General features: G+C 38.0%; 1 long non-coding RNA gene and 2 pseudogenes across 1 annotated transcript in view; all 3 read left to right on the top strand.

The window, feature by feature from the left end:
• The first annotated feature begins 3,787 nt into the window (after positions 1-3,787).
• Positions 3,788-16,981, top strand: LOC146522332 (GTPase IMAP family member 8-like; annotated as a pseudogene).
• Positions 16,982-19,029: 2,048 nt separating this feature from the next.
• LOC146522333 (GTPase IMAP family member 9-like) lies at positions 19,030-20,570 on the top strand (annotated as a pseudogene).
• Positions 20,571-21,055: 485 nt separating this feature from the next.
• LOC146522334 (uncharacterized) overlaps positions 21,056-26,890 on the top strand; it is a 59,212-nt gene continuing 53,377 nt past the window's right edge. The window contains exon 1 of the long non-coding RNA XR_014871222.1: positions 21,056-21,423. This is a non-coding gene — a long non-coding RNA (uncharacterized LOC146522334). The remainder of the gene's footprint in view (positions 21,424-26,890) is intronic.

The following is a 26,890-nucleotide window of genomic DNA, read 5'->3' on the forward strand; positions in this document are numbered from 1 at the left end:
GCTGTAAAATGGATAAACAGTGCTGGTATTGACATGTTCTAGATTGAGATATCATGACAAAGTTGTTAAAAATACAGGATCACAATAAAAGTTATCAGCTGGTTTCAAAAAGATTGGATTTGATGCAATGATTGCTTTTTAATAACTGAAGTTCATGCACTGCAATGCATGTGTTAGTAAACCTTTAAGAAATCACTTCTTGGCATACTTCATGCATACTTCATGCGTTTCACCTCTCATCCGAGAAGCTTCTTCAGTTCTAAAGTCAAATGGTGGAGAGTCCCAGATATAAACCTAGTGGGAGTTTCCCCCCACAGAGGGACAAAAGGACCCCCTGATGATCTTCTAATCGCCTGAGCCAAGGAGTGAAACTGGGTGTGGGTCCCAATCAGCCAGAGTTTCGGGTGAGCTCATTGTGAAACCTGGCCCCACCTTATCATGCGAATTCCTGAGGTCAGATGGCCCAGGATGTGAGTGGTTTAAATCTGGTACTCCCCACCATTTGACCTTAGAACTGTAGAAGCTTCTCGGATGAGAGGTGAAACGCATGAAGTATGCATGCGTTTCACTTAAAGAAGTCCATACGCTTTTCTTTGCAAGCTCCTTTGACTCTGTTTTTGTTATATAACCATATTTATATGTGCACAATAGTTCTTTCGCACAGTTGGCCAAATGTAGAAACACACTATGAGGTAAGCTCATACTTAGTTTGCTGCTGATAAACAAGTCCAACAGTGAGTTTTTAAAAGCATAATACACTAGAAAAGTGTTCACAAGATTTTTTTTAGAGCACTTACACACATTTATTTTGCTTTTCACGGACACATTAAGTCACAGTTATCTAAAACCTGTCATCAAATGTTGACTGATTCTTGTAATTCACAGTCGTTTGTGTTGCTGTTCTCCTGAGGTGTGCTGGATCAGATTCAAATGCAGAGTCTTCTGTACTGGGGGGTAAAAATGGGTCTTTGTCTGTTAATTGAAAAATATCTCAAAGAGTGATGTTTGGGCTACAGTAACACTGATCACTGCTGGTACAAAGTGATGGCAAAACAGCTGGTTAGAACTTGTATTTTTCCGGAGATTATGCAAAGACTGCAAAGCCGGTCAGGTCAAACCTTCCACTGGTGTCTCATTAGCTGATGTTCGATGTTTAACTCTCTTATTTACTGGTATGTTTCATCATTGGTAAAGGGTAGGACCACCTCTATTTTAGCTTTATTGAAATTCAGGGAGGAGTAATAGGTTGGGGCTCGAACAGTCAGTCTAGAATTTTGTCATGTGGTCCAGACTGGCTGCTATGTGAAGATGCAACTGTCTCTCTCAGAAAGCCTTGTTCCAGCAGCAACCTCATGTGGAGCTGGAGCATATATGTCTTACTCTGTGATTTTTTTTTTCAGATTAAACAAATAATATGAATTAAAGCCTTCAAAGGGGGCCAGCCTCCAGCTCGCCCCATCACCACTGACCCCTTTTTGTTGTAAAAGCATCCATTTAATTACAAATAACCTTTTTAACACACACACACACACACACACACACACACACACACACACACACCCACACACACAGACACACACTTTCTAAAAACAGCTGTCTTAAAAAGTTGCATTTCTTTTGTCTAAAAAGTAATCTTTTCTGGTTAAAGTGACAACAAAACACCATTATGAATTATTGCTCCATACACATTTTTATCTGTATTACATTTCTCAAGCATAATATTGATAATCCTATTTCTATCATCATATTGTTATTAATTATAAACTGGTTACATAATATGATATAATAATTTGATTTTATGATTTCACAAAAATTATGGATGCCATACATTTTTATTACTTACCGTGTCACAAATCATTTCACAGGTCATAAATCACTTTTTTATACAAAGTATGTGGCTATCTGTCTATCTGTGTAGACTTTGCATTTTCTCCCCATGTTTGTGTGCAGTGGCGGTCCCTGGGCGAACACTCCCTCTGCCCCCCCCCCCCCCCCCCCCCCCCGCCACACACACACACACACACACACACACACACACACACACACACACACGCATAAAACATATTAAGGATAAAACTGTTGTCGGAACCATACTGAATTTCACCGGAGAAACACACGCACACACACATATGAAGAGAGAGAGAGTATGCATAGTATGCAAACGGCAACCAAACATCCATCATAATTTGTCATACAATGAGAACAGGTCAAATCAACAATTGACAATGACTAATTAATATTCACCACCTGAAAGCATGTAGTATCCTGTCATGCCATTGTGATCAGATGTTTAAAAACAACAATCTAAGTTTGGAATTTGACACTATGATGGTAAAAAAAAATTCAGTAGTATCCAATCAAATCTTCATGGCCTTAAACTGAAGGATTATGAAAAGCCATTATTAAAATAAAAAAAATAAAAACGAAACCTCAGCATCTTGGGGGAACCTTCTGTTTGGTGTGGAGAAAAAAACAAAAACAAATCAAGCTCTGACTGATACCATTTTATTACTGTTATCAAGCTTTAATATAACAGCCCAAAATAATGGAGGGTCCAAACGTATTTTTAAAAAAGTCCAGAAAGAAGAAGAAATAAACTAGATATTATGAAGAAACTAGAAACTAATTAGTCAAATTATTTAACTCAGGGCAGGACATGAGGGAGTTTACACAAACAGTTTGAGAAAACTGGGGAGGAGATAGGAGTATTTAACCCTTTAAAGCCGGTCAGAGCAGCACACTCCGTTTTGCGTAACTATTTTTAAACCCCTGTAGAACCGGAACCACATAAGATAGCGAAATATTTTTTTTTGCATATGAAACCAGAGGAGTTGTACTTACATCTTATGCCATCAGCTTGTCCTAAGTCACGGTTTCCTTCCACATATAGCTTTGCAAAAACTGCATAAAAAGCGCTTGCAGGAACAAAAACATAATATTCCAGAAACACGCTTTGCCGATCTGATCAGCTGTTCATAAAACGTCCCACATTGAAACAGACGTCAGCGCGAACGATCACATGTCCGCCATTTCCTGCCCGAAACCGGAAGTGATGTCATTTTCGCGAAAAATTTAGTTTTTTTTATTTGTTGGCCTTAAGAGCCTATACTGGTGTTTTCAGCATAAAGTCATGTTTGACTTTATGCTTTTCTGTGTCGTTCCTGGGATGCTTAGAACTCGAATTGCACTGCTGGAAATAGTTTATTTTGATGCACATGCTGTTTTCTTTGCAAATTTGCATCACAGGATTGTTTTTCGTTTTTCCTGCAGTATATAAAAATTGGTGTATCTCCAAAATAAAACTATGAAGACACTCAAAATAAATTTCCTGTTGTTGTAAACTATTTTTTGCAACTTTTTTGTATTTAATGTTTTGAGGGATAAACCTCTTAAATTTCGCCAAGTAGAAATTTATGTAAAAAATACAAAAAAGATTTTCAATTTTTTTGTAGTTTATTGCACTTTTTTTGCAATTAATGTAGTTACTATGGACTTAATGCATACATATTAAAATTAAACTTGAAATGCTCCCAACAATGGCACTACAGCATGTAAAAATATAAAGTAAGCTCTGGCGGACTTGGTTCTATGGTAGGTCTTAAAGGGTTAAACACTGAGGGCAGACTGGGGATGAGAAAACAGGTGAAAACAAAAAGGGCAAGTAAAAAAAACTAACTCAAGGCTCACAATACTAACCAAAAGAGAAATACTCAACAGAGAGGCAAAAATACTTGTGCATGGCAACTCAAATACAGGAAGAAAAAATTCAGGCAACTGTCAGGGAACCATGACTCCTGTTTATAAAAAATGTAGACATGAAGAAAAACATGGAATTTCGCCTTTATAGACTATTTGTGTATGTGTAGCAATGCTATACTTTTAGTTTTTAGTTTAGTTTTTTTTTTTAATCTTTATTCATACAGAAAGTCCCATTGAGACCCAATGTCTCATTTGCATTCATTCTCCAAATGAGTATGACTGCTGTATGATTGATAAGATAATCCACTTAAACTGACATTTAATCATTACTGTCTTATAGTGCCACAAAGAAGGATTGTGCTCCTGGGAAAAACTGGAGTTGGAAAGAGCAGTATTGCCAACACCCTGTGTGGAGAGCCTGTGTTTAAAGTAAATCATATGCCCAAATCTGGAACAAGTGAATGTCAGTCAGAGGACATGAATATCGGTGGAAGAACCATATTATTTATTGACACTCCTGGATTTATTGACACAGACAGATCTGAGGAGGAGATGAAGTCTGAAATATTGAAGTGTATCACAGAATGTGCTCCTGGTCCTCATGTTTTTCTCATTGTGCTTATGGTGAAGAAATACACAGATCATGACAAGGGTGTGATAGACAAAATTAATCAATATTTCTCAGATGAAGTATTTAGATTTGCCATAGTAATCTTTACTCATGGTGACCAGCTTCCTGAGGGAATGAAGATCGAAGAGAAGGTGAATGAAAGTGAAGCTCTGAGCAATCTGATCAAGAAGTGTGGCGGCCGCTGCCACGTCATTGATAATAAATACTGGAAGAACAACCAGGGAGATGAATACAGGAACAACCAGTACCAGGTGGCAGAAATACTCAAAACCATTGACAAGATTATTGAGGCAAACAAAGGAGGCTACTTTACCAATGAGATGCTGCAAGAAGTGAAGAGAGATATACAACAAGAGGAAGGTCGCATCAAACAGTCATCTCCAAACATTACAGAAGAGGAATGTGCAACAAAGGCAAAACATAGTATGCTTGACAAAGCTTTTAAAGCTGTAGGAGTTACAACAGGAGCTCTACTGTGCGCATTTGTTAGTGGGTCAATAAAATTAATAAAAGCAGAATAAGTGTAGGTTTAGCAGTAGGAGTAGTTGCAGAAAAAGGATTAACGATAGATGTAGCAACAGTATCTAGCACAGTTTCTCCTGCATCTGCAGAGCCAGAATTTGAATAAAATCAGGAGTACCACATTTGATGGACATGAAACTGATGCACAGTGAAGAAGCAAAGAAAGCAGACTATACTGCAGCACACTTTTTTAAAAAATGTAAAAATGGGCTACAGTCCACAAAAGTACACAATCAGCATATAATTGCTAGTTAATTCGGCACAACTACTGATACTCACCTTTACAAATTGTCACCACAGATTCACTATTAAAATTATAGAACAGCAATAGTGAAAAGCCTTTTTGTGTCTATTTGTTCATCATGAGTGGACTTAGTGCCCTATTTAAGAGTTTTTGCTGAATATTTATTGTAAATATGTAAATGAAGTAATGCATGCTTAATATATGTAAACATGTGATTCCCTCTCTGAATTTGTCATTAAAAGCCTTTATGTTGCAGTTTAGATTTCAATCTTTACCCATGAATAGGTCCATTACTCCAGCTTGAAAAATCTCTGGGTATGACAATAATAGATCTATAACTTTCAAATAACCCTTGCTTCTGTTTTGCAATGTTTTGTTTGTTTTTTTTTTTACAAAAAATGTTGAATAAAAAATAGCAAACTTTTTCACATGCCAACATGTAAGCAAGGGTCCTCATTTTATTCATGATTTTCATTTTTTAGCTGGATGGCCTCATGTTAATGATGAGCAGTAATTAACATTTTCAGTTACTTACATTTTAATTCATTAATTCAACTGAACCCGTTAAACCTCCTTAGCAATTTCAGCCAAACATGGCATGGCATGTTACACAGTAACTTTCACTTTTACTTAATTTGGCTTCCACTGACTTCACTTCAGCTGAACCTGCTGATGAGGTTTAACAAGTTCAGTCAAAACAACCACAGCCATTTGCAAACCAGAACAGTAATGGAAACTGCTGAAATGAGTGGATGATTTTAAGTTGTTCTTTTCTTAAAAAAACAAACAAACAGATTTGATCTTAATTTTATTATAAACCATTGTTAATGCTTTAAAGTGTTGCTCATGTTGCCAGATTGCTATCAAAGTTTCATTTATTAAGAAATGGAATGAGTGAGACAAAATGCAAAAACTAAAATGAAATATGAAGACTTTCGTATTCCATAAATATAAATTTAAAAACAGTGACGGGGAAAAATCCAGGGTTCCAAGGGATTAGGGGAAGGCTCTCTCTCTCACGCTCGCTCACGTCCTCACATCCAACTCACACACGTTCGTACAGCTGGGAGGTCACAGGTCCAGGAAGGTAAAGTTAGTAGCACAACCATCCAGCGATGAGAAGATCTGTGGCCCTGCCTCATATAGTAGTCGGGAAATCAGCTGATCGCCAACAGGTGTGTGAGCCAAGGGCGGGAGCCAGCAGTGAGCTCCGCCCAGGCAGAGAGGTAGGGGAGAGAGAGACAGAAAGCAAAAACACAAGTGTAGCCTTGTGAGGCTGGCTGGGCAGACACGGGGACCATGACAAATTCAGGAGTAGGTACTCATAATTCCCATGGACTTAGGGCACGGTAACATAAGGTGTTCACAATTAATCATGTGATTTAAATGTAACCTGAATGTAATGTGCCCTGTGCACAGTCATAAGGTAAATGTAGGTAATTAGAGCAACAAAACTATTATGTAAAGTTTTTTTTTCCTGGTATGCAACTCCGAAGGGAGTAAAAAATAATGTTCAGAGCTCGAACTTTCTAGAGGAGTGTTTCTCAAACTTTCCACAATGAGTACCACCCCATATAATGTATGGCTCTTGAAGTACCACCCTTATGACCAACATTAAAGTACAGTAGTATAGGCCTATTTAACACTACATTCAGTTTACACAAGACAATTTTATTTCTTATATGAATGTTATTTATTTTAACCATCATAAACAGGATGTTTATGGCTTCTGCTCCGTGGCTGCTGGCTGACCCCCACGTCTGGGGCTCTCTTCAGCTCTTTACAGGAAGGTGGCACAGTTGCCCCTCCGATGGGCCTCCTTGGGCTCTTACACTCTGGGGGCCTCTGGATGCCTGGTGCCTGGATCTTGTCCATGCCTGCTTCATGCCCTGGGGGTTGGGGCTCCCCACACCCTCTAGCAGATCATTACATGGAAAAACCTTTTGAATACAAGTGCGCTCACGCAAACAGGTGTACACACGGATGTTCACAGGCAGAAACTATATCTTTCTTGGCTGCTACCTCAAGGCATATTGTGCGCTGTCAGTCTTACGTGCTGCACAATAACATTTAATATTTAGTAGTTATTGTTACTTATACTTATCTAGGTTATTGCTGTGGTGTTGTGTTTATTGTGTTACTCTACTTTTTCTTGTTTTCTTTTTTTTAACAGGTTGTTGGGTTTGTATTTTATTATTGTCATTTGTATTTAGACACATATAATCATTTATGCTTAGAAGTATATAGTTGATTGCATATTGAAAGAATGTCTTGTCCTAGGAGGTCTGTAACAACTCTATGTAGCGTGAAGAGGGGAGTGCGTTCACTCCTCTTCAGAGTGTTCTGGCATAGATCACACACCTCCTAGGGTCATGAGAGAGGTCGTATCTTCTCTTGCTGATATATGGTATAACAAACACGTATATCTGTTTGAGTGTAAGAGCCTTTTGTTTAAGTGAACTGCTGGACTCCCTGTCACCAGTAGGTGCGGGGAGTCTTCACAGGATCACATCTTGACCCCCCCCACACACACATACACACATACATATACCTACACGACACACAGACAAGGTATTCTTTGTTTAGATGTATATCTATGTAAGACGTCATATGTTAATGAACTTATGCATATTCATGTAACCTCAATAAAGAGCGGTGTTACGAGGGAGCAGACGAGAGCGACTGGGGTGAGCGACAGGAACACGCTTGTCACAGTTCTCTCCCTCATGCACGAGTAACACAAAGAACTTTGGTGACTTGCGTCTTGCTTTTGCTGTTGTAGTAGAATTGTCTTGTTCCAGCTGTGGGTCTGTGCTAGACAGACCCATCACAGGTGATCCAGCTGATTTTTTCTAAGGTGTCTTCTCTCACTGTCCCTCTTCCCCTGTGTTTTTTGTTTCCCTCCCTTTTTTTCTTTCTTTCATTCTTTCTTTGTTTCTTGATGTCCTATACCCTGTCATGTCTGCCTTGTCTGTAATAACTTAAAAGAAAAGAAAAGAAAAGAAATAATAATAATAACAAAGGTTAATCAAATGGACCAATATGGCAAGGTTGTGATGATCTATTTAGTAAAGTAAATCTGGTAGGCATAGTTCTTGGCCTTCAGACAAAAATTCTGATTGCTAAATAACCAAACAGGACGGCTAATAAATAAATAAATAAATAATCGACATGGGATTTATGCACGAAGTCTGTCAAGGCAGACTGAATGGACTCAGGCGCAGACTCAAGCTCTTGAGAATAAAAGTTCAAAAGTTTATTTACAATCACCAAAGTGCAAAATATAGCAAATGTGCAGGGCAGCGGGTGAAGGGCTCTGAGGGAAAGAAGGGAAGGAAATCCACACACACCATGCTCCTCTTCTGCCACACATTCTCACTCCACACCACTCAGCCAAACTTGGGAATCCATGAAAGGTTACAGGGACAGGTCCAGGGAATCTATGTACAGAGACAAGTAGTTAGAACCAGCTACTGATTTATGGGGAAATAAGACAAGGAATTTTCTGAGGCTACACAAACTCAGGTTGTACAATGATCCAGCGATGAGATGCTCTGAGTCACCAGAAAACTAGGTCAATAAGCGGCAGGCGGGGATAATCAGTCCAGGTGTGTGGGTCAGGAGCAGGAGCCCAGTGCTGAGCTTTGCTCAGGCATACAGGAGACAGTGCGCGCGAAAGAGAAAAAAAACAACAACAAATATGTGGCCAAGAGTGAGCCAGTCGGAGAGACTGAGGGACCATGACAGATTAATTGTGTAATAACTGCAGTTATGCATTAATGGCAAAGTATTACATGCACATGTGCCAGTAAACTGTCAATAGGGAATGAATGCATCAGTTTTATCCCATTTTTCAAACTAAACTTAACTGAAAAACTGGTTTAACTAGAAAGAGAAACAGAAACATTTTACCACTCTACATTTTTCTGTTTTTCAAAGTACAGTGGTTTTAATGAGGTGTTCAACACTATGTCACAATTCAATGTGTCATAGTGATCAAATCATTTTTTATAGATAGTTTTGACATTATATATGTGGCTTTTTGGTTTTCAGCCCTATTACCGTTTATAAAATAAACAAAATAGTGGATGATGACCAGCTCTAATATATAATATGCGAACAGTTATACAGCGACATGTTGTGGGTTTACATGGATTTCCAGTAAAATTAATTTTCTGAGTGTACTGCAGCCTGCAGCATGAGGTGTTGCTCATAGTTTTGTGTAGTTACAGTGTCAGTTAACAAGTTCAACCAGTGTTAAATTAAAGCACAGCCAAAGTGCAGCAAGAGAGCAGGTGGAAAAACATGAGCATGAGGTCCTGGTTACAGCTGTGATTTCTAGATTTCAAGTCCAGCATTTGAAATCTTGGTGTAATAGTTGATTCTTCTGTGGGCTTCAATGCGTATGTAAAATCTTTGTCTCGTTCCCATTACTTTAAGGAAGGAGCTTCTTTTTAAGGAACATTTTGGCTGCCCTAAACAGCAGGTATAATCAGCAATCTTGTGTTTTGGAGTGGCCAATTGAAAAAGATTAAAATTACCAAGCTATCTAATGCTAAATTTGCTTAATGAAATCAGACATGACCTGGAACCTCCAACCGTAACCCTTTAAGATCTACTGTAGAACCAAGTCTGCCAGAGCTTATCTTTATATTTTTATATGCTGTAGTGCCATTTGTGGGAGTATTTCAAGTTGCTATACATCAACACAACCGTTATATCCCAAATTTTAATAATATGTATGCATTAAGTCCATTGTAACTACATATACTGCCAAAAAGTGCAATAAACTACAAAAAAATTGAAAATCATTTTTGTTTTTTTACACATATTTCTAGTTAGAGAAATTTCAGAAGGATATCCCTCAAAATTGTAAATGCAAAAAGGTTGCACAAAATAGTTCCCAACCACAGGAAATTTATTTTGAAGTTTTATTTTTAAGATACATCAATTTTTGTATATTGCAGGAAAAACGCTTGCAGATTGTCATTGCTAGCGGCCTCCCTACTTAACTGTGTGGCTGAGCTTCAGTTGATGCTGGATCTCTGACTTTACTCATCAGTACAGTCGTGGATTTGCTTGTGAAAACTGTGTGTTTGCACTTTCGTCTGCCAGATCAACTCTCTCACTAGGAGATGTGGTCAGAGTTTGTCATGTACAGACTGGGAGTTGCTGTTTCAAGATTCCTGCCATGGACACGAGCACTGTGTGGGATTTTGGGAAGACCACCATGGGAGCCTCAGTGCTGGGATTGTTACATTATTGTTCATTATTTCTCAGTGTTAATAAACTCACTGTCTTTATTTGGAAGAGTTCTGCGTTCGGGTCCTCTCATTACCTCAGACCTGACAAGTTTTTATTGTTTTTTTTAAAATGTCTCTTTATTTTCTGTCTTCAGCGCATTGAGTTTTAATGTAATGTATGTATGAATGTACTAAAGAAATAAAATTGTCATGGTCATTTATATTTAGATGTGTTCTGTACAGTGGTGGTTTTTGATATGGGCAACATAGGCAGTTGCCTAGGGAGACATTGTGGTGGGGGCGGCATCATGTACTTCCTGAGACAACTGGGGAAGTACAGTCTTCTACAGGAGCTCCTAATCCAGTTTTGTTTTGTTTTTTCAATCCTAATCCAGTTCTACACTGCAGTCATTGAGTCTGCCCTGTGCTCCTCCATCACAGTCTGGTATGGAGCAGCCACTAAACAGAACAGGACTGCAGCGGACTGTACGGGCAGTAGAAAAAATCATTGGTGGCCCCCCTGCCCTCCATCCAGGACCTGTACCTCTCAAGAACCAGGAAACGGGCAGGGAAAATCATCACAGACCCCTCACACCCTGGACACAGACTTTTTGACCTGCTGCTCTCTGGCAGACAGTATAGAAGCCTGCAGACCAGGACCACCCGACATAGGAACAGTTTCTTTCCCCTCGCCATCTCCCTCCTAAACAGTTGACCTGTCACACTGCTCCCACTGCCAGACTGCAACTGCCCCTTATGTACATTCTGTAGTATTCATTCCACCTCATTTCATTTCTGTTATCCCGTATGTTATGTATATAAGATTTAGATTGGTTATTTATGGTTGGTTTACACAGCTTTGTGTATGTTTGTGTATGCATGTGTACATGTATATATCCGTGTGTGTGTGTGTGTGTGTGTGTGTGTGTGTGTGTGTGTGTGTTTTAGTGATGGGATTTCCGGCTCTTTTTAGAGAACCGGCTCTTTCGGCTCCGAACCGGCTCTTCAGGTTGTTTTGTTGCTTTAATTAATTTATTATTAACAATAATATAAAATTATGCACAAAAGGAATTACTAATGTAAAAAAAAGTGGTTTTATTTATATATGTTTATATATAAATATATACAGTGGCCCCTGCTACAGGGGCCACATATATACAGTGGCCCCTGTAGCAATTATTTATAAATAATTGCTTTTATTTATAAATTATTTTGCTATTATATGTGGCATTTGATTTTCAGTTCTGTTACCACTCATAAAATAAACAAAATAGTGGACACAGGTTAATGTGATAACCAGCTCTGATATATCAAATGTGAACAGTTATACACCATCGTGTTGTGGTTTTGCATGGATTTGCAGCAAAAAATATTTGTGGGTGTACTGCACCCTGCAGCATGAGGTGTTGCTCATTGTTTTGTGTAGTTACAGTGTCAGTTAACAAGTCCAACCGGTGACAAACGAAAGCACAGCCAAAGTGCAGCAAGAGAGCAGGTGGAAAAACACGCAGCAAGGACATCGTGAGGTCCCGGTAACGAGTGTGATTTCTTTTGACAACATGGACGGTTAGTCGAGTTTACTTTATATCAAATACAATGAAACGAAACTAATATGTGTTTAAAGGAAATGTTTTGTTTGGACAAACTCTGAATTATTAGCTTCTGATAAACTGAAAAAGCTGAATGAATAATTTCATTGCTGCAAATATTAGAGAGGGTCAGACTTGCTATTGGGAAGGCTGGAATGTTTACAGTTGTCCAAGGGTCTTTTTGTCTGCTGTGAACAGTCAGTGTTATATGATGTAGAAACCATGCATATGTACTCTCTCTTTCTCTGTGCAGTCTCCATGATACACAAGAGCACATTACAAAGACCCATGCATCTCTGGGCACGCAGCCTCTCTTTCTCTCTCGATATCTTGATGGTAACACACATTATAACTGTATCTGTACTTCTGTTCTCAGGTGCTCTCCGCCTTTCTACACTTTTATTTTAAGTGTAATTCCCTCCTTCATTAGGTAGAAATAATCTGCAAAATCAGCAAACGAGTGTTTTAGAGTGGCCAGTCTGGCAAAGATGTGATAAAAAATTAGCAAACCATCAAATTCAAGTCAGCTTAAAGAACTCAGACATGAACTGGAACCTCTGGATTTTAAAGTACTCAAACAATAGCAGAGGCAACAAAACTTAGTGCATCTCTTTAGTTTTTGGTGTTGGTGTCATTTCAACATAATGTGGCTTCTGTAGCAGCAATTTCACGTCCTGTGCAGTGAGGTTCCAAGCTAATATCAAATTCAAATTCAAATTCAAATTTTATTTGTCACACACACAACCATACACAGTATGACATGGGTGTGAAATGCTTAAACCATTAAATGACAGTGGTTTTACAGTATTTACAATTTACAGGTTACTACAAAAATTTACAAATTAACTTAGAAATTTACAGTAAAAAATGTGCAAATAGCAGAAAAAGATTATAAAGATTATAAATTATAGGAAGTGTGCATAAAGTAAAACCAGAGTGCGTGTGGTGATGTGATGTGTGTGGGAGAGTCCAGTCCTACACCTGGTTCAGGGCCCGAATAGCCTGGGGGAAGAAGCTCCTCCTCATTCTCTCTGTTTTGGCCTTAAGGGAGCGGAAGCGCTTCCCAGACCTCAACATTGAGAAGAGTCCATTGTTGGGATGGGAGAGGTCCATCATAATCTTCCTAGCTTTAGTCTTGCACCGCTTGGTGTAGATGGACAGCAGGTCAGGGAGCTCTGATTGAATGATGCGTTCGGCCGAGCGCACCACTCTTTGCAGATCTTGTCTGTCCTGCTTGGTGCTGTTCCCAAACCAGGTGCAGATGTTTCCCGTCAGGACGCTCTCGATGGTGTAGGAGTAAAAGTTCTTGAGCACCTTCAGTGGCAGATGGAAGTCTCTGTCTAAAGAACGGAGAAAACAGAGGGTGACTTTGACTTTGAAAGGCTCTCTTGTAGTGACCTTGGTTTTGAATATGAAAATGAATGTAACTATTGATCAAAGTCAGAAAAGGAAGCACTGAAAACAGGAACATGCTTTACATAACATAATGCAAAACAAGCTAAAAAGAGAATGAGAGGGGAAAAAAGAAAAGGATTCATTCATCCAGTTTCTTCCGCTTATCCAAATCAGGGGTATAGTGAGGCTGGAGCCTATCCCAGCTGTTATAGGGCAACAGACGGGACAGGTCACCAAACTCATAGGGGTAAAAACAAATCAGCTATTTAACTACAAAGACATAATTTATTCATCAAGTTAATGATGCCAGCCGTAATTGAATCTGATTACAGTGTGTACATTTCAGTAGATTTCAGTGTGATCTGTAGTGAGCGTAGGGAGCAGGTGAAAGACAACCTGTTTAAGTGAGAGAAGAGGTGTATACAGTAGAATTATAAAATAACTCTGTGTCAATGTGACTGAACTGACTCACGTGCAGACATAGGAAAAAAGTGGAATGAATGTTTATTTAGAAGCACCAAGTGAGCTATATACAAATGTGCGAAAGTCAGGGGTTCCAGTGATCCATGAGATGGAGAGGAGAGGGACACTCCACTTCTGACATCCCACACCACACTCCCAAACACTCATGCTCAGGAATCAAGGGAGGAGAAACAAGGACGTTTCCAGGGAATCTATATACAATAAACAGACGAAGAGATCAGAACTGGGAAATCATAGGGAAACACGAGAGAAGGTTAGAGCCGGGCTACACTAAAGTGAGTCGTACAAAAGCTCTTTTTCATTAGCAGAGACCAGGTCGCACAAAGATGGGGACAAAATTAGAGAGGCGTGGCTGAAATGGTTTGGACATGTGCAGAAGGATCACATCATCACATACAAGGTCTTAAATTTATAGGTCCAATCATATCTTAAAGACCACATAGTACATAGTAATGTATCAACTCAGACTGCTCAGATTAGGCTTAAAACTTTCCTTTTTGCTAAAGGATATAGTGAGGGCTGGATCAGGTCACTCTAAATTTTCCCTTAGTTACGCTACAATAGGTCTAGGGATTCCCATGATGCACTGTTTCTTCTACAGTCACCCTTTTCACTTACTGTGTGTTTATACACCTCTCTGCATTTAAAGATTTCAAATACGTAACACATCCTTTTTCAGTATTTATAATTAGATAATACTTTTAATTATAGTATTCTAAAACATTAATACCATTTTTCTAAAGTCTTGACCTCCTCTTTTGCTAATTACAAATTTACTACAAGCATATTTAACTTTGCGTTACAACAAGGTGCTCGTCAAGATTTTTACATAAAAAATTAAAGATAAATTGTGTTTTTTTATATTACTAAATTTCGATATGCACAATAGTTCTCTCATCCAAGTTTGTAAAAACAAAAAGAAACAAACGATGAGGTCATCATAGCTCATCACTTTAGTTTGCTGCTGAGAAGCAAGTCCAACAGGTGCAGAAACAAAACAAAAGGCGCAGTCACAACGTTCACAGGATCCGAGTAGTCATGTGTCTCTGCGCTGATTTTGCTTTCAAAAACATGGACGGTAAGTCGCAGTTATTATCATGTATTGATAATTAACAAAAACATGGGAAACAGAAAGGAAAAAACTTCTCTCCATCCAACTGAAAGTGATTGTTTTTCTCAGTCAAGGTTATCTACTCCACTCAATACCTAAAGTAGTTGTGTAAACATTACCTAATATATTTAAGGCTGTAAATCTGAATATTATAGCAGAATAATACAGAGTATATGCTTGCTAGACTTAATAATTCTAAATTATTTGGTTGGTATCCACCATCTGAACAGCTAGATCTGAACTGTGCACAACAGTCAAAGAAATGAACATTCTTACTACTGTACCACTGTATTTTTAAGCCAATTACTGACTGGTTTGTGAACTTCATGCAGTTTTATTTACATTTAAAAGAAAGCAGACACGTCCATCATTTTCAGCTATAGTTTGTATATGTTGTCATAAATGTTTTATTTGACTTTACTGTTTATTTTTGTTGCACTGTTTAGACAGAGCAATAGATAAATAACTGACACCAAATCATTACTGTTTTATAGAGTCAGCAAGAAGGATTGTGGTCCTGGGAAAAACTGGAGCTGGAAAGAGCAGTTTTGCCAACACCCTGTGTGGAGAGCCTGTGTTTAAAGTAGATCATACTGCCAAATCTGGAACACAGAAATGTCAGGCAAAGTTCATGTCAGTCAGTGGAAGAATGGTACTCTTTATTGACACTCCTGGATTTATTGACACAAACAGGTCTGAGGAGGAGATGAAGTCTGAAATAGTGAGGTGTATCACAGAATGTGCTCCTGGTCCTCATGTGTTTCTCATTGTGCTTAAAGTGGAGAAATACACAGAGCAAGAAAAGGCTGTAATAGACAAAATTAATCAATATTTCTCAGATGAAGCGCTTAGATTTACTATAATAATCTTTACTCATGGTGACCAGCTTCCTGAGGGAATGAAGATCGAAGAGTTTGTGAATGAAAGTAAAGCTCTGGGCGATCTGATCAAGAAGTGTGGCGGCTGCTGCCACGTCATTGATAACAAATACTGGCAGAACAACCACGGAGATGAATACAGGAACAACCAGTATCAGGTGGCAGAATTACTCAAAACCATTGACAAGATTATTGAGGCAAACAAAGGAGGCTACTTCACCCATGAGATGCTGCAAGAAGTGAAGAGAGATATTGAACAAGAAGAAGGTCGCATCAAACAGTCATCTCCAGACTTAACAGAAGAGGAAACTGCAACAAAGGCAAAACAATCTGTGTTTAAAAATCTGTTGTCAAACATTGCAGGAGTTACAACAGGAGCGCTACTGGGTGCATTCCTTGGTGGAGCAATAAAATTAGTGAAAGAAGAAAGAAGTCTAGGTTTAGCAGTAGGAGTAGCATTAGGAACAGCAGCAGGAGTCACTGCAGCAAAAAGAATAATGGCAGATGCAGCAACAGCATCTGACACAATTCCTGCTGGGTCTGCTGAGCCAGCAGCTGAATAGCATCAGTAACATTGGTTTGAAACAGATAATAAAGCTGACACACAAACTACAGCACTAAACCAGTTTTTTTTAAAGGTATAAAAGGAGTTAGAAATTAAATATCAGAATTTTTGCATCCTCTGTTAAGCTCTCAATAAAGTACCTTTAAAATCCACAGATGTACAGGATCAGCATATATTGCTAGGAAACTACTCACATTCACTTTTGCAAGCTGCCATCAGAGAGCCATTATTAAAATTATAGAACAGAAAATTTTGGAATCTTTTTGTTCCTCATGATTGGATTTCTGTATTTGCACAGCATAAAGTTTCTTACTTAAGAGTTTTTGTTGAATGCTTACTGTCAACATATAAATGAAGTAACATATGCTTAATATAATGTGTGATTTTTCCCATTATGCTAATACAGTCTTTATGTTCCAGTTTATATTTCAAACTTTACCCATGAATATGTCCATTACTCCAGCTTAAAAAAATCTCTTACATTTTTACATTAATAGATCTATAACTTTCAAATAACTTTTGCTTCTGTTTTGTGACGGTTTCTTTGTTACAAATGTTCACTAATAAAACAGCTAATTTTATCACATGTAACCAAGTGTCTTGAATTTTTCTTGACAGATTTCAGTTATTAGCTGAATAGCCTCATGTTAATAATGAGCACTAAGTAACAGGTTCAGTTACTTGCATTTCAATTAAATAATTCATCTGTTATTTTCTTTTAAAAAACAGATATCAGCTTAAGTCAACTTTACTGTAACCTCAATTTAATGCTTTTAAGTGTTGCTCACGTTGCCAGACTACTATCAAAGTTTCACATATTGAAAAATGCAACAACAAATGAGACTAAATAATCAAAACAAAATGCAGACTGTGGTATTCTAGGAATATCGATTGAAACTTTGAAAAAATTATATATAGTTCACAAAACAAGAGAATCTATGCAGTCAGTAGCATTAAAGAAACGTGTGAAGGCCTATATAAAAATAATTCATAAACAGTGGTCCCTCGCTATATCGCAGTTCAGCTTGCGTCCTGATTGGCTGTAGACCATTGTCAATCAATCTCGTGCCGTGTCCCCTGTACAGTACACAATGTGTTGAGCTTGTCAAATTTACATAAATCTTCGATCACTAGCAGTGTGACACTGAAGTGCTGTATTGTTTGTTTGTAAGTTTTCTCCCCAACAAACACAACAATGTCGACAAAACATCGTCATGGTGGACTTCTTTTTATACAAGGTTTGAACTTTGAGAGTGTTTAAACAAGAGAGAAAAGTGTGAATATGTCCATGCCTGTCTGAGAAAAGTGTATAAAGTGTGTAGTGAGGGGTTTTAAAGCCTTACAACATCTGTAATAATTATAAAAAATAAAGTTGGCTACTTTGCGGATTTAACTTATCACAGGTTATTTTTATAACGTAACACCCGCGATATACGAGGGACCAATGTAACAGAAATAAATTCCACTTTCCTGAAGAATAGAAATAAAAATATTAAAACATCCCGAAGGGCAATGAAATACAGCTTATCTTTTTCTTTCTTCCTGCATCATGATCTTTTTGTGTGATGTAGTTATTTATTATCTTTATCTCTGCGTTGCAGCACTTTGGATTATTATATGTAAATGTACAGTGTGCGCAGTGTTTTGTTAGCTTCTTTTGGCTAAAACCCAGATAACAACTTAGGTAGCAGAAGCGAAGCACAAGTCAAGTCACAGTACAAGAACAAAAGCAAACGACTCACTGCAGAGACACATCATGAGCCTGACTGTATTTTTGACACACTTTCCTCAGCATGGAGGGGACAAGTAACTTTTAAATAGACATTACTCCAAAAATATGATTTTTTTGTCATTCAAAATCCTAAGCTGTGACCTGTTTTTTAAAATCAGCTGAGTTCATTTCAAGAGCTATTTCCTTATAAAAAAAAAATCTTGGTTCTCTAAGCTTTATTAATCTTATAAATACAAGCAAGATTTTTGGTTATATAGGGTTGTCAAAACATCAAACCAGGTACACATGACACTACACAAGGAACACAAGGGAGGCATTCAGACAAAACCTAAAGGCTGAGAAATCACAGCGGTCCTAAAGAATAAGTAAGGAACATGAAAACATGACAAAAGACAAAACTATGAAAACCCCACAAAATCCCAGAACACTGAATGAACAAAACTTGAACACGGAGTCACCCGACTCCAGACCATGACAGAAATATGTTGGTTGGGTATGTAATTGTGGTGTGAATAAGGCACGGCGGGACCAAAGATCATAATCTAGAGCCATTTTATTGATTTAACATCACACCACAATACACACAAACCCTGAGTTCCCGTGTTTTTTACTAGGCGGGCGTGATTAAGGATGCCGTGCAGGTGCTCCCTGCACGGCACCGCAGACCACGCCCCACCACAGTAATACATTACAAGTAAAAGGAATCTAGAAACAATTAGGATTTACAATAAATCTATTTTGTAAAAACATACAAAATAGATTTATTGCATTACAATGTTCATGCAAATTTTGCTGAGACAGGGCCATCCTTTATATATAATATGTCCACTATGTCCAAAACACGCATTCAGAAGTTGAACATTTTTGATCTGAAATCTGATAATTGATCAGAGATGTCAGGAAGCAGATGTAATGAGTTAATCTGATTTTTTCATCTATTCATTTTTTTCTTCCAGTGACAAAGACAAGGAGGATTGTCCTGCTGGGAAAAACTGGAACTGGGAAAAGCAGTCTGGCTAATACCATATTTGGCGAGACCAGATTGAAGATTAATCATTTTAATAACTCAAATGCATGTTTGTCTCAGAGCGAGACCAAGACTGTTGATGGAAGAAGTCTAACTTTAATCGACACTCCTGGTTTCTTTGACCCAAGCAGGTCTGAGAAGTTGGAGCATGAGATGTTGAGCTGTATTACAGAGAGTGCTCCAGGTCCTCATGCTTTTCTTATTGTGCTCAAAGCAGAGAAATTCACAGAGCACGAAAAGGCTGTCATCGCACAATTATGTGAACATTTCTCCGAAGATTCTTAAATATGCTGCAGTTGTTTTTACTCATGGTGACCAGCTCCCTGAAGGAATGAAGATCAAGGATTTTGTTAATGAAAGTGAAGCTCTGAGTGATCTGGTGAGGAAGTGTGGGAGTCGGTTCCACGTCATTGACAATAAATACTGGAAGAACAACCAGGAAGATGAATATAGAAGCAACAAGTTCCAGGTGGCAGAGCTGCTCAATAGCATAGAAGATATAGTGACAGAAAACAACGGAGGATACTACACTAATGAAAAGCTCCAAACATTGGAGACAGAAATACAAAAAGAGGAAAATCGGGTTAGAAAGTCATCAGAAAATCTGTCACAGGAAGAGATTAGAAAGCAGGCTAAAGTTAACATCATTAAGAACACATGGAAAATGCACCTGTATCAGCTTTGTTGATCAAATCGAAGTTTGGTAAGGTATTAACAGAAGTGGCAGCTTATGTGGTAGAACAAATTTCAGAGAAAATCCCAATTCCAATTAATCCAGTCCCTGTCCCAGTTCCATCTGTTCCTATTCCATCTGTTCCATGTATTCCTGTTCGATCTATTCCTGTTCCATCTCTTCCTGTGTCATCTGAATCATTCCCCATTCCAGTCCCAGTACCTTCTGAAGAGGACATTGTGGGGGGTTTTGAGGCCATTTGGAGTAGACTTCATGTTTTGTATGAGAGAATATTCAATCCCTGGAATCCATTTGAATAAACACTGATGCACAGACAGATAATAAAACAGCTTAATCATCATATATTGTCCTTTAAATCTTACATAAAAATAGCATTAATATGTGTGGCTAAACCATGAGATTAAAATACTTTTATTTTGGCCGATTTTGAATCTTCATGGAAAGTGTAAATGTGTTTCTTTTTTTGCAATATCCTAAAAATGTTGAGTAAATAAAAGGTGGTGGTCATATATTAAAACATGTATAGTAAAAAATAAATGGGTGTTACTTGATTATAATCTGAAATTGCTTGATCAGAAGTTCTTCTTAGCTTTGTGATGTTTTAACGCTTTTACATGCAGCAGTACCAGCACTATTTTACCTGTTAAACCTGTATGATGTCTTCTGCAGCTCCAGAGGACCTTTACATAATCATATAAATGTACTGTACATCAATAAAACAGGTGTTTTTTTTATTATGTGACTCTCCTTGTGCTTCTTTATGAGTCCATGTGTATATTGTATGATTCATTGATAACAATTCCAATCAAAAAACAATCGTCCGTGTATAAATGGATGCACAGTTTTTCCGTCAATATGCCAAACAGCTCTATGTATTAAACTAAGTAATATGTTTGTCATGGGCAGTGTTGGTCAAGTTACTTGAAAAAAGTAATCAGTAACTAATTACTGATTATTTCCCCCCCCAAAAGTAATCCCGTTACTTTACTGATTACTTATTTTCAAAAGTAATTAATTACTTAGTTACTTAGTTACTTTTTAAAAACACGATTTACAACCTGAATAGGTGGTAAAGGGATAGATCTTTCAGCCCATTTCTACTTTTTCTGCATAATCCATCATACAAAATGTAATCAAATGGAAATGTCCCTTTTAAAAACTTGTTTCATTAGTTTTAATCTTTTAACTTTATGCATCAAGCAAAAATTTAATTATATGCAACATTCTCTGACTGGAAGAAATTTGTTTAACATTTAAACTTATTTTCTGCACATTCCAGCACATAAAATAATTTGTTTTGTGTGTGTTTACACTCAGTCTTTCAAATAGATGCAAGTAAAACACAGCAGAAAATAAATAAAGTCAAAGACTAGCGGTCCTGTTGCTCTATTTTCACCTGTAAAGCAGGAGTAGGGTAGGCGGAGGTTTATCCTGGTGCAGGTTTGGAAGAATCCGCGAGTTTCTCTGTGAATTTCCCATTACGTCATAGCGCACTCGGCGCTTGCTTGGAAGTTTAGGGGGTTTTTTTCGCTGTAAAAAGAAGTTTTCTTCCCACGCACAACGGACACTAATGTTTTTGTCACTTTTTATGGAATCAAACTTAAAGTAACGTCAGTACTTCCACGCTTTAAATGCTGCACGCTCATACTCTCTCCCACACTCGATATATGATCCACTGTTGATCTGAAAAATCACGGTTTTAGTAACGCAGTAACGCAGCGTTCCTACGGGAAAGTAACGGTAATCTAATTACCGTTTTTGCAATAGTAATCCCGTACTTTACTCGTTACTTGAAAAAAGTAATCGGATTACAGTAACGCGTTACTGCCCATCTCTGGTCATGGGATCATTTCCTTATGACAGAGCTTCCCAAAGTGTGGGGCCCACCCCCTGGGGGGGGGGGGGGGGCGCGAAGCCATTGCAGGGGAGGGGGGGGGGGTGCAGTGTGAAAAGGGGAGAAAAAACAAAACGCTTGGACACTGCTAGCACGGGGCGCCCACACAAACGCAAAGCAGGAGATGAAGCATCACTGAATATGTTTCCAAACCAACTTCATTCTAAGCCAAAGTCTAGAAAATATGGTGAAGCAAATCTTCCCTTTGGCTTCACCTGCACAAGTGCCAAGGTAGGTCTCCCCTGCATAATTGGTTTCCCTGCGTCGGGAGCAGCGTTGGGCTCTTCAAATCACGGACAAACAGTATCCCACATTCTTGATTTTTAGTTCACAAACACTTGTTGTAATGACTAACTACTCCTGACATGGAGATGTTAGCGCTTTATACAGTAAAGTTACAGTGGGATACAAATAATATCAGGCTGATCCTGCGATTTGTTCAAATCACGGACTAACAGTATCCCACAGTTGTTCATGTTTTTGATGGTCTAATAGTACTTTTTTCTTTCATAAGCACTTTTTGAGCATAAAAATCATGAAGTATTATGGATATCATGGAATAATTTAATGTTAATGTTATTTCTGTGACATAGAGTAACAATGACAACCATGTTAACTGGATGTGTTTTGAGTATTCTGGCAATTTACTGGAGAAAACTTTAAAGAATCAGGGCTGGTATAAAACATGTAATAACTTTTTTTATTTTTTATTTTTATTTTAGACCATTCTTTAAAAATGTAAAAAAAAAAAAAAATGCTGTGAAATGGATAAACAACATATATTTACGTATTTACATGTTCTAGATGGACTTATCACACCACAGTGATCAAACAATCTTAGGTCAAGTAGAAGTTTCTTTAAAACTGTAGCCTGAGGCCAGGATCACAGCGTGTCTCAGGATCAGTGGTTGTTATCTTTGCTATTTCTTGCTAGACTTTCTGTTCCTGCTTGTGCTTGTTTTAATTATGCATGAGACAGCATACTCCAAAAAAACAAAACAAAAAACAACTATTTGAAAACAACATTTCACACTCCCATTCACACCTATGGGGAGGGCAATTTAGCATCATTAATCTAACCCCACTAACTGCATATACCCAGAGAGACACAAACACAGGAAAAACAGGGTACATTAAGTGAATAAATTTGGATTGCTGACTGACTGGTGTCATGGCAGAGTGTATGTCAACCAGATGTGGGCCAGGTCTGGCAATGATGGCACTGTTTATGTTCCTATTTTCCTGGTTTAGTTAGAAGACCCAAATGCCATGTTGCAATACTATACTGCTATGTTAGCCAACGTTTCAAATGCAGGTTTGACAGGTTTGTGAGTTTACACTTTATCCAAACCCTAGTGAGGGTTTATTCATGGCCCCATGTGTGTGCCACCTTTGGCAAACCAGATCTGGGTGTTTTAGAGTGGCCAGTCTGGCAAAGATGTGATAAAAAATTAGCAAACCATCAAATTCAAGTCAGCTTAATGAACTCAGACATGAACTGGAACCTCTGGATCTTAAAGTACTCAAACAATAACAGAGGCAACAAAACTTAATGCATCTCTTTAGCTTTTGGTGTTGGTGTCATTTCAACATAATGTGGCTTCTGTAGCAGCAATTTCACGTCCTGTGCAGTGAAGTTCACAGCTAATATGTCTAAAGAACGGAGAAAACAGAGGGTGACTTTGACTTTGAAAGGCTCTCTTGTAGTGACCTTGGTTTTGAATATGAAAATGAATGTAACTATTGATCAAAGTCAGAAAAGGAAGCACTGAAAACAGGAATATGCTTTACATAACATAATGCAAAACAAGCTAAAAAGAGAACGAGAGGGGAAAAAAGAAAAGGATTCATTCATCCAGTTTCTTCCGCTTATCCAAATCAGGGTTATAGTGAGGCTGGAGCCTATCCCAGCTGTCATAGGGCAACAGACTACGTGATCTGTAGTGAGCATCCTAAAGCAAGGCAACCTATGTAATGGAGAGAAGAGATGTATATATTAGAATAAAAAAATAGCTGTGTGAATGATAGGGAGACAGATATAATGGTAAATTTTCAAGGACTAACGCTGGTGATAGACTTAAAGATGATAAGATTTACATTAGCAGTGACCAAGATGGAGACATAGTTAGAGAGGCATGTGCAGAGGAAGGATCACATCATCACATACAAGGTCTTGAACAATAGGGCCCCATCTCATCTTAAAGACCACATAGTACTGTATTAGCAGTACTATTAGAGCACTTCGCTCTCACACGTCTCAGGATCAGTGGTTATCTTGGCTATTTGTTGCTTCACTTCTTGTTCAGCTTGTGCTTGTTATTGTTATGCATGAGACAGCATGACCGTCTCACTAATTTCCCTCAAATGTAGCTTCTAGTTCATATTTAGCCCGCAGATCAAGATTGATTGTGACACTTGGAGTGGGTGTAAAATTGATTTAGTTAATAGAGCTTAAATGTGTTTTGAGCCCTGAAAATGTTATATTTTTTCAGAAAAAAATTAATAGTGCTACATTTATTTTAAAAAAAGCAGCTGATTTCAAAGACATTGGATTTCATGCAGTGATTGATTGTTTAATCTGCAGTTATGCATTAATGAAGCATTACATGTGCATGTACCAGTAAACTGTCAAGAGGGAATAAATGAATCAGTTTCTCCCATTTTTCAAACTTAACTTAATTAAAACTCCCTTCTTTGTTTAAAACTTGTTTCACTAGGATGAGAAACAAACATTTTACCAGTCCATTATTCAAACTCTGAATTGTCCTGTTTTTAAAGCACTGAGAGGATTTACTAAGCTGTTCAACACTATGTCAGAATCAGAATACTTTAATAATCCCTAAAGAAATTATGTCTCAGTTCATTGTGCAGTCACAATTATCAAAGTATCTGCTTCAAACTATTTTTTTCATAAATATCTTGTATTTATAAATAGTTTTTATATTATATGTGGCTTTTGATTTTCAGCCCTGTTACTACTTATAAAATAAACAAAACAATTGACACAGGTAAATGTGATGACCAGCTCTGATACATAAAATGTGAACAGTTACATAACGACATGCTGTGGGTTTGAATCGATTTGCAATCCCACAGCAAAAAATATTTATGAGCATGAGGTGTTGCTCATTGTTTTGTGTAGTTACAGTGTCAGTTAACAAGTCCAATTGGTGACAAACGAAAGCACAGCCAAAGTGCAGCAAGAGAGCAGGTGGAAAAACACACAGCAAGGACATCGTGAGGTCCCGGTGACAAGTGTGATTTCTTTTTGAGAACATGGACGGTCAGTCAAGCTTACTTTATATCAAATACAATTAAAGGGTACAAATATGCATTTAAAGGAAATGTTTTATTAGCTTCTGATTAATTGAAAAACCTGAATGAATCAATTCATTGTTACAAAAATCCCTTGAGAGGGGCAGACTTGGTATTGGGGACACCTGGATGTTTTCAGTAGTCTGAGGGTCTTTTTGTCTGCTGTGAACAGTCAGTGTGATGTGATGTAGAAACCACGTATGTGTACTCTCTCTTTCTCTGTTGAGTCTCCATGATGCACAAGAGTGCATGACAAAGACCAATGTAACTCAATGCATGCAACCTCTCTCAGCAATCTGGTGTTTTGGAATGGGCAGTCTGACAAAGATGTGATAAGAAATGACCAAACCTTCAAATTCCATCTCTTTAGAATTTTGTGTTGGGGTCTTTTCAGCATAGTGTGGCTTCTGCAACAGCAATTTCAGTGCCTGTGCAGTGGAGTTCAAAGCTAATATGTCTGAAAAACGAACAGAACAGAGGGTGACTTTGACTTTGGACATTGGAGTTGTGATCCTTCATGGTGATGAAAAATACTGAGCTGGCATGTAAAAGGGCATTTATTCTTCCAGGACCTGAAACTGCGTAAAGCACCCCTCCAACAGCCAAACCCATCTGTTCTCTGATTGGATTGTTAAATTTGTGATTGACCAATCAGCTGAAAGGAAGAAAAACTCGGTCAAAATTTGTACTTGTAAGTCCCATAGGCAGGGAAGCTGAGGCCAGAGTTTTACACGTAGTTCTTTGCTTTGTATCTGTAAGCAGACCTTAACCAAAAAACTTGTGTAAATATTTTTTACAAACACAAATCTGTTTTACACACACACAAATTCTCATCTGTAGATGCACAAACATAGCATATTTTGGTTTACACGGTTACAAAACTCGGTTCACAAATAAGCATTTGATTTACAAATACAAAATATTTATGACCACAATTTGAGCCCATACTCATTACTGTTTTTAGTGATGGACCTACACAAATTCAGCTGCATACACTTTGACCATATGTGACACAGACACCCTGCATATCATCTGTTCACACCATCGGTCGCAAAGTACAAACATAAAGTTTTGTCAATCAGGCACATCCAGTTCAATTCATCCCTTGAACTGATTTAAGTGTTCTGTTATACAAGAATGTTACTGGATGTGATTTCAAAATGTTGTCATACAGGTTACAGTCCCTCATTTGAGTCTCTCAGTTGCTGAAACCTGTTTCTACTGCAACAATTCTGTTGAAAACAGTTTGTGCTACATTTAACATGCATGACCTATGTTCATTGTTTGTTTTTATTACAATTAAGAAACTGCACCTGTCCTATTAGTAAATTACCCACAGCTATATTATCTCTTATTACGAGACCTTGCTTTAACGTCCTGAGACCTGGCATCCACATATGTGGACATCATATTTTGGGTTGTCTAGACCAAAATACAATATTTTGCTCTACAAGGGCCTGTTGTCCACTTACGAGGACATTATACTGGCAATGATCTATCAAAATTTAAAACGAATGTCCTCATATGTGGATCTCATTTTTCTCAGAAACAAAAATCAGGTAAAAAAAAAAAAAAAATCTGGTAATTCTTTGTTTTTACATTCATCGGGTCCCAATCAGCCCAAATATCAAAGAGAAATTAAAAATGCATGCCATGAAGGAGTTCGGGTCTTAGGAGGTTAAATTCTAAACAAAAAAACTCTCCTAGTCACTTTAAAGTCACCCACAACCTTGTTCTGCATTACAACTCTGAACTTCTGCATAACACACCCAATTGCACCCTCAGGCAGGGGAGTCATTTCCAGGGAGGTTAGGGGGGTTATGACCCCCCCAATAATCAGACCCAACCAATAAAATTATGAATTATCT

This window comes from Neolamprologus multifasciatus, chromosome 3 (assembly GCF_963576455.1).
Source record: "Neolamprologus multifasciatus chromosome 3, fNeoMul1.2, whole genome shotgun sequence".
NCBI lineage: Eukaryota > Metazoa > Chordata > Actinopteri > Cichliformes > Cichlidae > Neolamprologus > Neolamprologus multifasciatus.